General features: G+C 44.2%; 1 protein-coding gene across 5 annotated transcripts in view; it reads right to left on the bottom strand.

The window, feature by feature from the left end:
- The window catches only part of klhl29 (kelch like family member 29), a 202,365-nt gene that overhangs the window by 166,963 nt on the left and 19,737 nt on the right, over nucleotides 1-15,665 (bottom strand). For 2 of the 5 annotated variants that reach the window (XM_031866162.1, XM_031866161.1), the window contains exon 3: nucleotides 2,042-2,120. The exons of 2 other annotated variants lie outside the window; for them this stretch is intronic. The gene's annotated coding sequence lies outside the window, so the exon portion shown is untranslated. Of the gene's footprint in view, nucleotides 1-2,041; nucleotides 13,467-15,665 lie in introns of those variants that run through there. One more of the 5 variants, XM_031866163.1, reaches the window with a different exon arrangement.

The following is a 15,665-nucleotide window of genomic DNA, read 5'->3' as shown; positions in this document are numbered from 1 at the left end:
TTAACCATCGGAGCCCTAGGCGGTCCAAAACAACCACCACTCCCACCACACTTGTGCTTTTTTTTTCTCCTCCCGTCTTCATCACCCTTCTCTTTTTTTCCATCGGCTTTGGGGTGTTGGATTGACAGTCAATACTGGTGTCACACATGTCTTTGAAAAAGCAGAAGCAGCGGGGCCCTGGAGACGGACAGACACCTGATCTGTTGTAAATGGTGCACCCCTTTGGGACCACTAATCCCGGTTGTTAGCACCAGATTCAAGATTAACAGAAACAGCTGTCCTTACAAAATGCTGGGACTTGACTTCTGCTCTATCCTTGACTCGTGCTGTACCTACTATCACTCTGATAATGATTCGAACTAGAAAGATCCACTCAGTGCTGAAAAGACCACTGCTGTATGGTGTGATTAAATGTCTAGACACTAATGGCCCTTAAGGAGTCATAAAACCCACTTCATTCAAACCCAAAACAAGCGGCGATGTACGCAAGCAATTGGCTCGAAGTCGTCGTATAAGACGTTTCATACGATCTTGCCAAAAAATAAACTCACCAAACAGTCTGCCTGCATAGCAGTGGCGCCGATGTACTGAGCTGTGTGCACTGGTAGTTCCGTTAGCTAGTATAAAAGTATAGACCAGGCAATAAAAAGGTGTTTTGAGAAGGTGTGAGTCACCGCAACCTCGAGCATGCACCCATAACCGGGCACCCAAAATGTTGTTCAGTTTGCCGCAACAGAATGCGAGATTAGCCGTGGACAGACAGAGAGGTGCACGGACGCACGCACACACACTACCGATCGCACGCTCCTCCTGGTGGAGATGATGATAATAATAACTCAATCAAGCCCGGTCATGAAATAAATAATTACACTTAACTGCATTTCACGTTGCTATTGAAAATTGCTTTATTTTGTTCTCATACTCATTTCCCTCTCCTGCAGGTAACGAGACCTATTTGGTTCTATTTTCCGCAGTACCACGCTGCCGATGGCTCCGTGTGGGAGGAGGGTCTGGGATAAAGAGTGGAGAGGAGCAGCAGGAGAGACGAGCAGAGCACACAGCTCAGGGCAGAGGTGGCTCCCGGCCATCCATCTCTGGTTTCAGGATTCAGAGAGTGCTGACAGCTCCGGGTCCCCCGGCACAGGCCTCTGGGCTGTAACCACGGATACCCAGACAAACCAAGAGCTGTCACTCAAGCAGTACCAGCGAGTCACAGGAGATGTGAAAACAGGATAGCAAGACACCAAGGGGGTGTGTGCGTGCTTATACCTACAGTATGTGTGTGTGTGTTACTGAATACACAACAGGAAATTCAGAAGCTATGAGTGCAGACAGTCACTGGTCTAGTGAGATATCATCAGTCACAAATAGGACTCACACACATACAGAAGACACACAAATGCAGATGAAGGTTTTGGGAAACTCAAGGCTCAGACAAACACAGACATGCTGATAATAGCAAACTTCCACCTCATGAATTGTGCAGCTGTCTAAACCTCCTCGACATTCTAATAGAAGAGTGCTTTTTTCTTAGACGAGCATCGCCGCGCTTCTTTTAAAGCAAATGAAGACTATTGTGAGGCGGGTGCAGTGCAACAAAGAGAGGAGGAGGTGCGTTTTAAAGTGTGAATGATCGGGGTCAATATCAGGGCAGGCAACTTCTTTTCACAAATGAATAAATGCACAGGTAGGTCAACACGAGAGCAGGCTAATTAAATCAAAGGTTTGGAATCAGCCTCTACTTTCAGGACAATGTGCACATCTCGTTCCAAGACGGAAAAAAAGTGTTGTTTTTTTTAAAAATACAATTACAGATTTGCTTGCTACAGTATACAGCAGATTCTCTCCGGTTTTCAAAATAAACTCATCATAGATTGTGTCGAGCAGATAAGAACAAGTGAAACACAGAAAAGCCAAAATTTAAAAAAAAGAAAGTTTGGTTCCACACAAACGGCGGAGAAAATGCTTTCCGCCGTAACGTCTGCACGTTGATGAATTGTCTAGAGCAGGAGAATAACAAATAAATTATTCAAATCTCTACCTTGGTGAAGTCGGAGGAGGGTTTTCTCTTTGTTCTACGCGCTGGCATTGATTTCTCCCAGTGGCGAAGAGTGGGATGCCTGAAGGTTAGATACACACACACACACACACACACACACACACACTATGCAGATAAATGACTCCTGAGCTCTGGAGTTTGATCCAAATGAAGCAATGATGTAGCTCACTGGCCCGGGCCCACATTCAAGTAAAGAGTGTGCTCTAGTAAAATGTGCTCTCGGCGTGAGTGTGTGTGTGAGAATACTACCACCAGTATGGTAGTGGTGAGATAGAGAGAAAACAGGAGAGAGAGACAATCTGCTGCCTTGGTATGAAGCTTATATGTTGGAATGACCAGATCATTAGCACTATAGATCTCGGCAGCATGCTAGTCGTGTTTCTGGTGTGTTCACCACACGCACACACAAACAAACAAAGGCAGCATTCACACAGCTGCTGCCAAACAACTGATGCACCACTTATACGTGTATGTAATTCTGTATTTGTGCCGGGATGTGCCTCTCTGTCCATGTGTGTCATTATGTTGGTGTTCATACTTTCCTCCCCTTTTGCCTGAGTGCTTGTATGCGTGTATGTGTGTGTGCGTGTGTGTGTGTGTGTGATGGTAGTAATGTTTATGTTTTTCTCTCCCCTCTCAATCCCAATGCCCAGCGGTGCTCCCTGTGCAGCGCAGCAAAATTGGCCTGAGAGGTTTGGGAACATTTCCCCCTTACAACCAGGGGCAAATCAATAATGTCTCGGTTGAGGGAGCCACTCTCCATATGAAGGTGAGCTGACTCAGCAGTCCCAGAAGCTGGAGGGTGGGGAGTGAGGGGGATAGAGAGAGGGAAATGAAGGGGTGGAAATGATTGCTTTACAAGCGGTAAAATGCACGGCGGTGTTGAGAACTCTCTGTGGACGCAGCGCTACACACCTTCTTGATCCTCTGGTGGAGGAGCGGGAGGGAGGGAGGGAGGGATGGGAGAGCGCATGCATACATACACACTTGGCTTGTAAATACAATGGCTGCTCTCTCTTGAGCTGCGAGTGCAATGGAGCTCTCTTAATGGTTTCTCCCTTTCTTACTTGCTCACCGTCAATCTACTGCAATACAGCAAGCCTGGCAAGCCCCGATCCAGCCATTGCCAAGTCAATCAGCGCTCTGCAGCGGCTCGATGGAGACTTAAACTTCGTCATGATGTTCATACATGAAATTTGACCTCTGCATTCAGCCGACCCTAAGCTTTTCTCAGAGCAGTGGGAAATGCGGACAGCAGGAGCTGCGGATCAAACCGCCAACCTTGTGGTTAAAGGACGACCTGCTCTACATACAGAGCCCCCCCCCCCCTCCAATAGCAATATTCCTATCTTTACCTCCTCTCTTCTCTATTTATGCTACCAGGTCTCTGCAGCTATCACAGCGCTGATTAAATGCCAGATTTACCAATTACAGGGTGATCAGGAGGGAGGACGGGTGAGGAGATGGTGGACATGGCAGGGTGCTCCGACGTCCTTCAGGCACGGCAGGAGATCTGCAGCAGCAGCAGCAGCAGCAGTTGGCAGTGGAGAAAGCATTATGTCTCATTAGAAGTCCCGGATCATCTCTCAACATCACCTCCCAAGTCCCATACAAATCTCTCTATTCATTTCTTGTCTATTCATTTAAGCTTAAATTCACAGATTGTAGTTGATGCAAGAAATACAATATATAACAATGGGTGTGTTTGCTTTCTTGGCAGAAATATGTATTTTCAAATGGGCAAATGTTCACAGTTCATATTGATTTTCTATCTTCAAGGGAGCCATCAGTTAACATGTACTTCAAATCGACTATAAAACTGCAGAGTCTTGGAACATGCTTGGGATAGCTCATCCGTCACAGTGAACAAAGCCGAAGCTATGCTATTGTTCTGTGATAATGCGTGTTGAGAGCAGGGACCATTTTGAAAACTCTCCTTGCTGGCGTGTGGTCAAGGACACGAGACATGACATTTGAGACCTGGCTGCTAAAAAAAAAAAAAAAAAAACCGCTGCGTTCATGAGAAAATGAGGAGAAATGAGTGCTGGATATTGTGAATTTAGTCACACATTAAAAAGAGTGGTGTTTAATTTAGAGGGTCCTTAAACACACCAGACAGACTGCATATGCAGTCTGAGCTGCAACATTAACCATCGACTACTACACCACACTGTTGCAGATTGGATGTCTGCATCAGTGTCAGCACCAGGAAGCAGGGCATTCTAGTTTTGTTTTTTTAGACGAAATTCCAAACAAATGCCAAAGTATGGGGCATCGTCTTGGATAACACAACGAAGTCAGTCTAGGACTTATTTCCATCTTGGAGCATGCCGTTCCTTGACGTCATCCGTAGACAGCCGTACCACATCCCACATCCCAGCACAGCACATGTTGCTGATAAATAGAATCGTCTCCTGGATAAAGTAAACATGGAAAGAGTCGGCTCTCAGATTTTAGACCGATATGATAACAGAGCGAAGCAGTCTATGAATGGTTTGGAGTCCTGAGGCATAGCTCAGGGGCAGTAACGAATGCAGCAGTAGGGCAGAGTGGGGGAAGTGGTAACTCTGACAAACACTCAAGGCAATGAAATGCTCACTGTGATGGATTACTGATTTCAAGCCAAGTTTAAGTTGATTTCCAAAAGCGGAAACGAATGGAAACCGATGGTTCCCCAGTAGGAGGGAAAACAATCCAAATACTTTTAAACAATGCTGTATTTTGTAAAAGTTATGCAAACCGCTGGTGTGATCATTTGAGGCTTGAAGGCTACTTTGCAGCTGTAGGTGAGCAGCTGTTTTCCCTGTTGCAGGAGGTGGCTGGGCTGCACTCTCCGAGCGGCACGCTGACAGTAAATAATGTTTCTGGCATCAGGCTTCCACGTCGGGAAAGGCAGCAGTTGCCATCTTCTCAACTTATACAGAGCGAGGAGCAGAAAATATTACGGAACGCCCTCTGTGACAAGCTAAATGTGGTAATGCGTCCCTGTCCATCATTTGAATGAATTGTTAAATGACATGTGCATTGCAATACGTCAGGAAGTAATAGCCTTCTGCCACATCTTCGCAGCACTCTGGCGTGGGTTAAAGCGGATCTACCGCGGTGCAGCGAGATAAAGAGGGAAGAATACTTTGCCTATTTCCGAGATATAAAAACAAAAGCACACAGCAACCGTCTGAATGTCTAAATAAACCATGACCCCTGTATCGCTGGATCCTTACTCCATTCTGGGGTAATAAAAAAGCCATGCAGCACGGCCACAGCGAGTTGTTGACGGTGCGACAATGTTTGTGCACATAGCTTTTCTAGCAGCTGTCTGCTCTGGTGAGGGCTGGACGAGCCGGCCGAGGTGAATATATCACTCTCACTCAGTGAATGTCACAAATGCCATTTCCAACTGCTGCATGTTACAGGGACGGGGTGACTGCTAATGCCGCAGAGCGCCATGACGTCTATATTCCCGCTGCCAACATCCTGCATGCACGCTTTTTGATTATCGAACAAAAATCACGCTCGCTGTGAGCCACATAAATATCAATAAGCCAGAAAGTCTGAAGGCGATTGGTTGGTGTGTTCCTGCTGATCACTGCTGGAACTTTTTAGGCAATCACCGCTCGACTACATACAGTGCTTTGTCAACTGAATTTGTAACTTTGATATTGACTTCCCGCCTCCAGACTGGGCACAGATTCTAATGTGGTATTCAAAACAAACAAACATCACAGGAAGAGCTTGGTTTTTTTCCCTGGGATGATATTTGACGGTGGCCATTTTTAATGAGCGGCCTCTTCACTGGCAAAAGGGCCGCTGCAGGCTCTGGATAGCACTCAAAAAAAAGAGGAAAAAAGAAGAAGAGAGCACACCAAAAAGAGAGGAAACTGAAGCACATCTCTGAAACACACTCCTCTGCGTCAGTGAAGCTCATTGTTTGCGGCGCAGTCATCAGGGGCATGCTGTGCTGCTGAGCGCTGAGAGCCCATGCTGATTATTTCCCACATCTTCAAATATGAATGTTGGACGCCAAGGTCATTCTCCTCCGGCTATCCGTACCTCTCATTCCGCCATCACTCATTACTATATCTATATCGCTATACATCATCTCTCTCGCATCCTCCGCTCTTCGCATCTCCTGATCAAAAAAAAGGCAAAACAGTCATTTCAGCGAGCAGAGGATGGGAGTGCAAAACTATTGAGTTATGATAAGGAAATATCTTCAGCTCCAGGTTAAACCCATCATTGTTTCTCTGGAATCAGGACTGATTTTGTTGTTTTTTTTCTCCCATGAAATACATTTTAATTAAATGCGTCTTATCAAATAACCTGCATAATTAGCTGAACTATTCGGTGTTAAAGTTGCATCATTATCACCTTCTTACAGCAAATACACCACAACAACACAGAGCTGCTAAAAAGAGAATTGTGTTGTGAAATTGTTTCCGTTTCTTCAAGCTCTAAAAAACACACATATTCCTCTCGACAACTCTGCAACAAGTAGTAAATAAAAAGCAAACTACGACGGCCAGCTGTGTTCAACACAAGACACCCAACCATCAATATAAACAATAATTATTCTTTCCAAACGTCTGAAGATTATACACAGCAGAGACAACTAATTACATGCGACTGCCAACACGTTTGGACTGTATTCACTCTTAAACCTTCCAATCAAACATTGTGCTTGCTAAGTCAAATAGTGCTCGTCTACAAGCTATATGCGCATCTTTCAAGTAGAGAAAAAAAAAAAAGGGGCACTTCCTTTCCAAGAAGGAAAGGGGCACCGTGCCGACCGGCGTGTTCAACAAAAGAAAAACAATCTCCTGTAATTGCCTGCCATCAAACAGAGAACAGCAATTCGAAATGCAGGCTAGAAGGAGGAGGGTATGGCAGCGCATATTGCAAACCAGTCAAGGACGATAGACGCATCCATCTTCCAAGAAATCTCAGAGCCAATCAAAGAGAAGAAGGCCTGCTGGTGCTGAGGTGTTGCCAGCCAGATCATTAGAGCTGGACACGACACACACTAAACAATGAGGAGTTAAAAGACTCGGCCGCCTCTGACCTTTCGAAGGTAAAATGGGGGGGCGGGGGCGCAGAAGCTTATTGATTTGAGACAGTTTATCTGTATCACAGGCAACAGCCCACACAGACTGCATGAACGACACTTTCACCCCTCAGGATTAGATCCGTAAAGCCGAGCTGACGGAGACAAGGCGAGCATGATGTAAACATGGATACACAGATCTGATATCCATCCATCTATATATAGGTGGATTAAAGCTGCTCTGTGGTGCTTCACTAGTGCCTAAACCGCTCAGTTTGGTTCAAATAAACTTGGTTAGCACGGTTCATGTGGGCTGGTGTGAAAGCTGTCAATCAAACCCTGACGCGGACCGAACAACCGCCGGTCCGGGTTTGTTTGCGACGACTCAACCACGGGATTTTATGACAGCAGATATGTTATTTTAGCATGATTTCAAAAAGCTAAGCTACGAATAAATCCAACTGCTGATCATGAAATCTGTTCAGGAAGCAATCTTATAACGGACCTGTAAGCACGTCAACGCTGGCATTTTCCCTGATCAATAGGTCGGAAGCTGTTCTCCATTACAGCCATAATGTCCGTGCGCTCCCCGCCGTTCGCACCAGTCATCTGGGAGAGTGCAAAGGGGCTTTTGTACACCCCTTTCTCTACCATCACTCCGCACAACATTCGGTCGATTTGCAGTCTAACAATACTAAAAATGCTTATAATCTAGTTATTAAAGCATTTAAATTCTGCACAAACTTCTGTCAGTCTCCGGAATTTGATTTCCCAACGTTGCTCCATGATGATGCCGGACGACAATAGCCAAAAGGGAACAATCAACAAAGTACCTGTCACTCTACATGTTTGCTCCTCTTGGTTCGATTATGTAAAAAGTCAATGTGAACAGCAACAATGTATCATTTTTCCCTTCGGGTCGGACCAAATAGACCCAACTAGAGAAGTGAAAGCACCCAGAGACCACCAATGATGAACAATTATGCACACAGAAAAACATGATTGTATGCAACACATTTAGCCATTAGTAACTCACATTGTGTACCTCAATGCAATGTGTTTTCTTCCTCGTGGCCCTTGTGTACCAACCACATTTCTGGTCAATACGGACGCGAGACATTTTATATTGATTAGTTTGTTTCAAGCGCGCCGATACATAATTCATCAAGTCTTGCGTCCGTGTGTGTATGTGTGTAAATGTTGGAAGGGTAAACCATCAGTCAAAGTCAACACCTCCCTTCGCACAATTACCAGAAGTGTTATAGTGAAACAAAGGCCTCCACTAAAAAAATGCAGCATGCTGCAGAGATTCCGGGGACCAAAGCGGCAATCACGGCTCTCTTATCTCCCCCGCTCTTCATGAAATGTTTAAAAAAGGGTCCGAGACTCGTCCATGAAAGAATTAAAAGCGCGATGCGATTAAAAGACAAGACGAGAAAAGAAAGGGAGTTCAGCGCCTCGCCCGGAGCACGTTGGCCTCCTCAATCTTTTAGTGGAAATTGGGTTTGGGGCCGGAGAGCGTTTTCCCCACAGGCACATCAACGCCCTTTCCACAGATCAGAGATCATCACACCCTTGTGCGCTCGATCCAAACCGCGGCAAATACCAGAATAGAAACACAACGTCCTCCAGGCAGCCGAGGATCAGTAGTCAGGGGGCAGTCTTTGTAAAGTGTTGCTCATATCACAAGGGCACTGCACTGCTCTCACTCAATCCTGGACGTGCACGTTCAGCCGCTGACCGGCGCCTCAAATACTCTCCAGCAATGATTCATAGACATTGGTTAATCTTATCAGGGACTGCCTGGACACAGCAGTAATAAACTGGAAATTGTCTAGTGAATCTCATATCAAATCACAACCACGGGGAACATAAAGCAACACCGCTGCCCAAAGCATGAACGGACGGGTGCACGGAATGTTCTTGTCGAGACAAGCTATAACGTGATGGAGATAATTAATTATTTGATAAACAAACTAATATAATAATTAAGCTGAATCTCTTATTAGTTATCATAAACAGCGAAAGTTCTCGGCTCGTTGTTTTCCTCATTATGCATCGGTCTGTATTTAATGTTCATCCCAAATCTGTAAAGGGATGTAAGAGTGATATATGTACCCGAGCTTTTAAACAGCAATGAATGAGACAACCTTCAGGTTAATCAGACACAGAAATGTAATGTCTTTGCTCTCCGCCCCTTTCTTATTGAAAACTGCCAGTGAGACCTGAAACTTCACTGAATCCAAAGGTTGTTTGAGTAGCAAGTAGAAAATGAGATCACGCTGAGGCCTTGAGTAATGACGGATCTGCTTGTCCTTCCACGATGCGACTCAAAAGGAGGCAGTAAAGCCGCCTGTCACGGACATTAAAATACGACTGGCCACTTCAATTAGCCTAATCATAAAATATAATTTGAGACACATCCATCTACAATGACCTGAAGACTTTGGGGAGGGGGAGAAAGAAAGAAAAAAAAGAACAGTCCTGTTGTTCATTTATTAAATATCACATTACCTTGACTTCTCCGTCTGGGTCGCAAGTTACATTGAAATGTAAAAGTTAGAGGTCATTACACGGATGTACTTTTGTTTCAATATTTAACGGGCACAGTGAATCAAATCTGAGGCATGCAAGGTTATACCGAAAAGAGTTACACACAACCTGATTAATTCAGCTCCTTTCTGTGAGTCATAATAATGTAGAGATGTGACATTTTGAATGCCGATTTACTCATGGTCTTAAAATTTCTCTTAATTTCGCATTCAGTATACTGGTAAATGCCTGCTGCTGGCAGTTTCCTTTTCAAGTGAAATACCTCTATAATTTAGAAAAAAATATAGAAAATGTAACAGAATACATGAAAAATAGCTGAAAGTTTTAAGCTGGAACTAAATTATTACTGGTAAAAAAAAAAAAAGATCCACAGCCATGCCAGCAGCCCTGTGAGGCTGCAATAAAGCAGAGTGGTGCTTTGAGTTATGTTTGTTGTATATTTGTGGATCTACATATTAGGATACATCATGTGGTACCCCTGGCTGTTCATTCCAAAGGTCATGGCAATCCATCCAGTCGAACATTTGACTCATGGTGGTCAGGGGATTACTTAAAATCAGTGGGCTTAATCATGAGGGGATCATGCATGTACATACAGAAATGTCATGGCAGTCCATCTAATCGATGTCAGCATGGACCGCGGTGATGAAGTGGTTGACTGACGGACCAACATTACATTCCCTAGATAAAAATTATTATTTTAATCCATGTTTTTCAGAATTATGTCTTCCCACCAGTGGCCATCCTTCACAATGACGGAACAGAATCCATTTGTGTGTCCCTTATTCAGCATGAAGTCAATAGCATCTCGCCTCCAGCTGTGCAATGTTTTATGAATTATGACAATAGTTCAAGAGGGGTTTACTCCACACGGGCAGCGAAACCAACTCTGAATGTATTCTTCTGTTACAATAAAGACCCAGAGATGAGGCAGGGTGATGCTGATGTCACTGTGTGTCAGGACTGATTTCAGGTGAGCTGTTCCATTTTATCTGCCGCCCCCCCCCCGTCACAACCCTCCACATAAAAATGATCAAGGATTGATCGAAGCAATTTCAGTTTGCCTCTCAAGAGTATGTTGAGCGAATCATGGCCCCGAGTTTGACGTGAGCTGTGGAACACAGAATTGCCTAAATAAGCAAAAAATCTTTAAAAAAAATAAAAAATAAAAAAAAGGTGTTGATGGAAAATATGCCTCTTTCATTCCCACACTTTTGTGGGTGAAGCGACTCCTATCTGCAGACTGATGGCAGTCAATTTGCGATGTCAAATGTGATAACTGGCAGTTCGCTGCAGATACACATCCATACCATCCACAAACCAATCCAGGCTCAAAAATATAAACGAAATCATTTGAAAAAAGCGATGGAAAGATCATCCTAATATAGACTTGTCATCATCTTCACTCCGAGGTACCGTTGTTTATTTCCCCCCCGCGGGGCTGTGGCCTTGCATGGCGAAGAAGATGCCACTCAACAAACTCATCTTCAAAATCTGTTTACCAGGATGCAGGGCGGCAAAGGGGGGGGGGGGGGGATTAGACTCACAAATTCAACCTCAGAGTTTTCATGTCAATGTCGTCCTATCTGATTGTTTTGGCACTCACATCTGAATGGGATTGGGAGTGTGAAGCAAACACTGAGGCAGAGAGCTGCAGATGGTACTCCAGTGAGGAAGCGAGAGGCGGAAGTGGCGCCACCAGACACGCTTTTGGCTAATCGACATGAGAACACAACGGAGCCGAGCCCGCGTGCTGGGCAGACTGGGCACAGAGTAGACAGTGATAAAGCAATGTGTTGGAAGCACCTGCACATTTCCTGGGTATTCTTTTATTTTTTTTGCTCTCTGTAGTCTGCTGGGTGATGCACGTTTCATTACCGTTTTATTTCTAATGCAAACTGTTATCAAGCTTAATACCTGAGCTGTAAACTCCAGACAAAAAACAGGACTTGGTTTGAATTTGATTGCTGTGACACAATACTTGACATGGCCCCGCCTAAAGACTTAAACTAGAGGGAAAATAAAACATTTAAGTCTTAAGCCTTGACCAAAACAAACTGTAAATAACGCTGGCTCAGGTTTGTAAGAAGGCCAATAGTCGATGCAGTGGTGCTTTGCGCTACAGGCTACCATGCAAACACGCTGATGTTTACTTAAGGTTTACCATACCATCTTAGTTCCATGTGTTAGCATGCTAATTTGATTAGCACTAAACACAAGGTACAGCTATGGTCAATGTCATCACAGGTATTTGCCCATAAACCAAAGTTTTGGACAAACAAAAAAAAAGAAAAATGGAAAAGTTACCGGGTTGCAATACAATTCATCCTGAGGGGTACATGAATGCCTGTACCAAATGTTGTGACAATTCAAGAGTTATGAGACATTTCACTAATCAATTCAATAGTTGTTGAAATGAATCTCGCCGTCCGTGGAGCCTACCACTTTGAAAGGAAAATGTTGAAGTGACGTGCGCTTTTAATTATAAGTATTCAGAGATCTGAAAGACTTAGATCTTACAATTTGCTAATGTAGCCTTGAGATTTGACTTGCCCCAAAAGATTTAACAACAGCTTTGTTCAATACTTTGACTGAAAGCGCAGCATTTCATTGTTGCCACAAACAAACAACCGACAGCGAGGCCCCGGGACCAACGTTGGCTACAAATATCTTCAAATGCTTCATGTTTTGACTTGCTTGAAGTGGTATCATAGTTCAGCATATTTAAATGGATAATAAACTTGGTATTTGTAATGAATTGAAATACTGATATCACGAGGACAGCGGGCCGTGCGGCGAACAACAATGGATTTCAGCGAGCGGAGTTTGGAGAAAAATGCCAGCATAGAGCAAGCAGAGAAAGTGAAGGAGAAATGTGTCTTCCTGAGTCAGAAACCTCATTAGTACCAAGCCTGGATGTGGTTTTTAACAGTGATACCACGGATCTGTGAAATCTGGGCATTATCCCCACCAATAGTGGTTCCAAAACAACAGGCCTTGCGCTACACAAAGAGTCTGCTTCCATTCAGTTCCCAACATCCTCCAAACCAAACAGTTTGGGTTACAGCTGGGCTTTCACTCTTCACCGAGAAGGGAAGCTTCGTTTGGATTGTGTCTGGAATCTGCGACTGTGGGCCAACAGAACCAAGACCGCAGCCCACCAGGGGATGGATATGTTGTAAAAAAAACAAACAAACGTTGACCGGTCGCACAGGGAGGGATCAGCAGACCGCTAGCTGGAGCCTCCAAAGGCGCATTTACACCTGAAGGTGTGAATGCTACACCGAGGCATCGGTTGTGCATTTACACTGAATTTCAGCGCCACAACTTGAGGCACAAAATGGGTTTATCACTATTGTAATAGGTCATGAAAAGAGGTTGTCTTACTGTTGAAGCAAACGGAGGGCAGTGAGGCTGAAATGGCAACCTGCAGGAGGGGTCTCACACTAATGCTTTCTTCAGCTGCTCCACCTTAGGCTTATTGTTCCACGGTGCCCATCAGAGAAGGACGGGAGCCCATTTGAACAAAGCCTAGGCTGGGGCCGGGGCAGCGCACCTTGGCCCTCACATGCTCCATTAAACCGGGAGCAGGGGAAACTATGAGGTCTTGACAGTTACTGGCTCAGAGCTCCACCGCTCCTCGTCCGTGCTTTGCTACCTTGTTTAAAATGGCTGCCTGTAGCCACGGCGGTGGATGTAAACAACCGAGGAGCTGCAGCCAAGAGGACCGAGCTCTAAACAACCCAATGACAAGAACTGTTGCTTGTTCCGACATACAGTGGGTACGGAAAGCATTCAGACCCCTTTAAATTTGTCACTCTTTGTTTCATTGCAGCCATTTGAGTTTAATTAAACACAGCTGGACTCCAATGAAGGAGTAGAACCATCTCAAGGAGGATCAGAAGAAATGGACAGCATGTGAGTTAAATATGAGTGTCACAGCAAAGGGTCTGAATACTTATGACCATGTGATATTTCAGTTTTTCTTTTTTAATAAATTTGCAAAAATTTCTACATTTGTTTTTTTCTGTCAAGATGGGGTGCTGAGTGTACATTAATGAGAAATAAAACGAACTTTTTTGATTTTAGCAAATGGCTGCAATGAAACAAAGAGTGAAAAATTTAAAGGGGTCTGAATACTTTCCGTACCCACTGTATGTCTCCATTATTAATCTATCCGTTGTGTTCAAGTGTCACAATATGAAGTTGGGACCCGGCTGCTGGGCAGATCTGGTTTTATCTAGATTCCAATGCTACTGTCATACTGCAGTCTTCAGGCCTATATTATAGCAAATTTGTAAATACATGTTTTGTGCTATTTAAAAGGTGAAACAGGAACGCAGAAATACAAGCTACCCTTCACAAAAAGAGAGAAAGAAAAACCGCCTTAAACACTCACATTGAGAATATTGTCTTTTTTCCCCCGAGGCAGAAAGTCTGTGCTTCATCCCCAACACTCGCATTATATTCTCCCTCTCCCCCAGAAACACCAACTCCACCGTGCCGTCTTTCTGTAGCCAGCGGACATTTTGCCAAGTAAAGCTGGAAGGGGGAAATTAAGTTTCATCTCAGAAAGTGTTCCGTTATGCAAACCTACTTGATATTAAGAATAATTGAGGCGCCGACTGATGTGAGACAGAGAGCCGCGGTTTGTTTGGAACGTTAACTAGGATGCAGTTGACATTCCAGACTTCATTAAGCTGCTTTAAATCAGTCGAGGAAAAAAAAAAAAAAAAAAGAGAGATTACACTTTTATGAAATTCAGACACAAACAAATGTTCCACCTCGTATTCATCATCGCTCCAACCCCCTCTGGTTACATTTAACATTGACTGACTGTCTCACGCCTCTCATTGGTCAAATGTTTTCCATACATCTATACTAGTAATGCATCACTTCCAGAGTTCATTCTTTCTGTCAACTGCAGTAAAACGGGTTTTGATGGGTTTTGATGAAACCCATGAGTAGTCTAAACTATCATAAAAAAACGCAGGTTATCAATGTTAAACCTCTGTGTTGCTACGAAGCTTTGGATTTTGACCTGAAGATGCAAAACAGCAGAGAGCTGGTAGACAAAGAAAAAGCATGTCTTGCATCACCTGAGGGAAATATAAAAGGTTAATTCTGGCAAGCCTATTTCCAATCCCAGAATAGAACAGGGTGCATAAATGATTATCTACTGCTGGTTTCTGATTGGATTAATCCACATCGGGGTTATCTCAGAGCAAAAAACAACGTCTCTTTCTCGTATTCCTACTGTATGTTTTTATTCTAATTGAGACGGGGCCTAAAGGGGAAACCGAGAGAAAAGGCAGAGAGAGGGAGAGATCATGGAGGAGGACAGCCTCAAGTCAGCTCCAGCAGAGATGGGCCTTGCTGACCTAGATCCAGGCTGAGTGGGGATGATATTAACCAAGCAATTAAGGGAGATGACAGCCGTCAGGCAGGGTCAGACTGACAGGGACAGCAGTCTGTCTCCATCCCTCTTCAGCGTGCTCCCTCTCTGTTTCGCTCCTTCCTGTAATGGTTATTGATTTTTCACAACCAAAACAAAGAGGCGCTGTCAGTCCAGAAGTGGCTGAATTGGTAAAGAGATCAAAAAAAAAAAAAAAAAAAAAAAAAAAAGTGCTTAAAAAGGAAGGAGGAAGTGCAGATGGGATGGGTGCAATGTGAGGGGGAGGGGGCCGAGGCTCACAGGTTGGTGACCCTGTCAGCTCTTTGCTTGGATGTGCTGAAATCACTCCAGGCATGTCAGAAAACTTCATTCCCCAGAGATGATATGGAAGCGAAACTTCTACCACAAAAACTTGTTTCGTGTTTTTTTCGCCACAGGGGGGTGAAAAAATATATCATATTTTGGGGTAAAGTTAGGCAAATGAAACTTCTGGTGTGACGAGGATGGAGGCTGGACATGCAAGTTAATTTACTCCAGAAAGATTGAGGGTAAATTAAGAGGTTAAGGAGTAGACTTTAGCAGACTTCTCAAATGAGATATATATATATATATATATA

This window comes from Anarrhichthys ocellatus, unplaced genomic scaffold, assembly GCF_004355925.1.
Source record: "Anarrhichthys ocellatus isolate YVR2014 unplaced genomic scaffold, GSC_Weel_1.0 scaffold34, whole genome shotgun sequence".
NCBI lineage: Eukaryota > Metazoa > Chordata > Actinopteri > Perciformes > Anarhichadidae > Anarrhichthys > Anarrhichthys ocellatus.
This window is presented reverse-complemented; position numbering and strand designations above follow the sequence as displayed.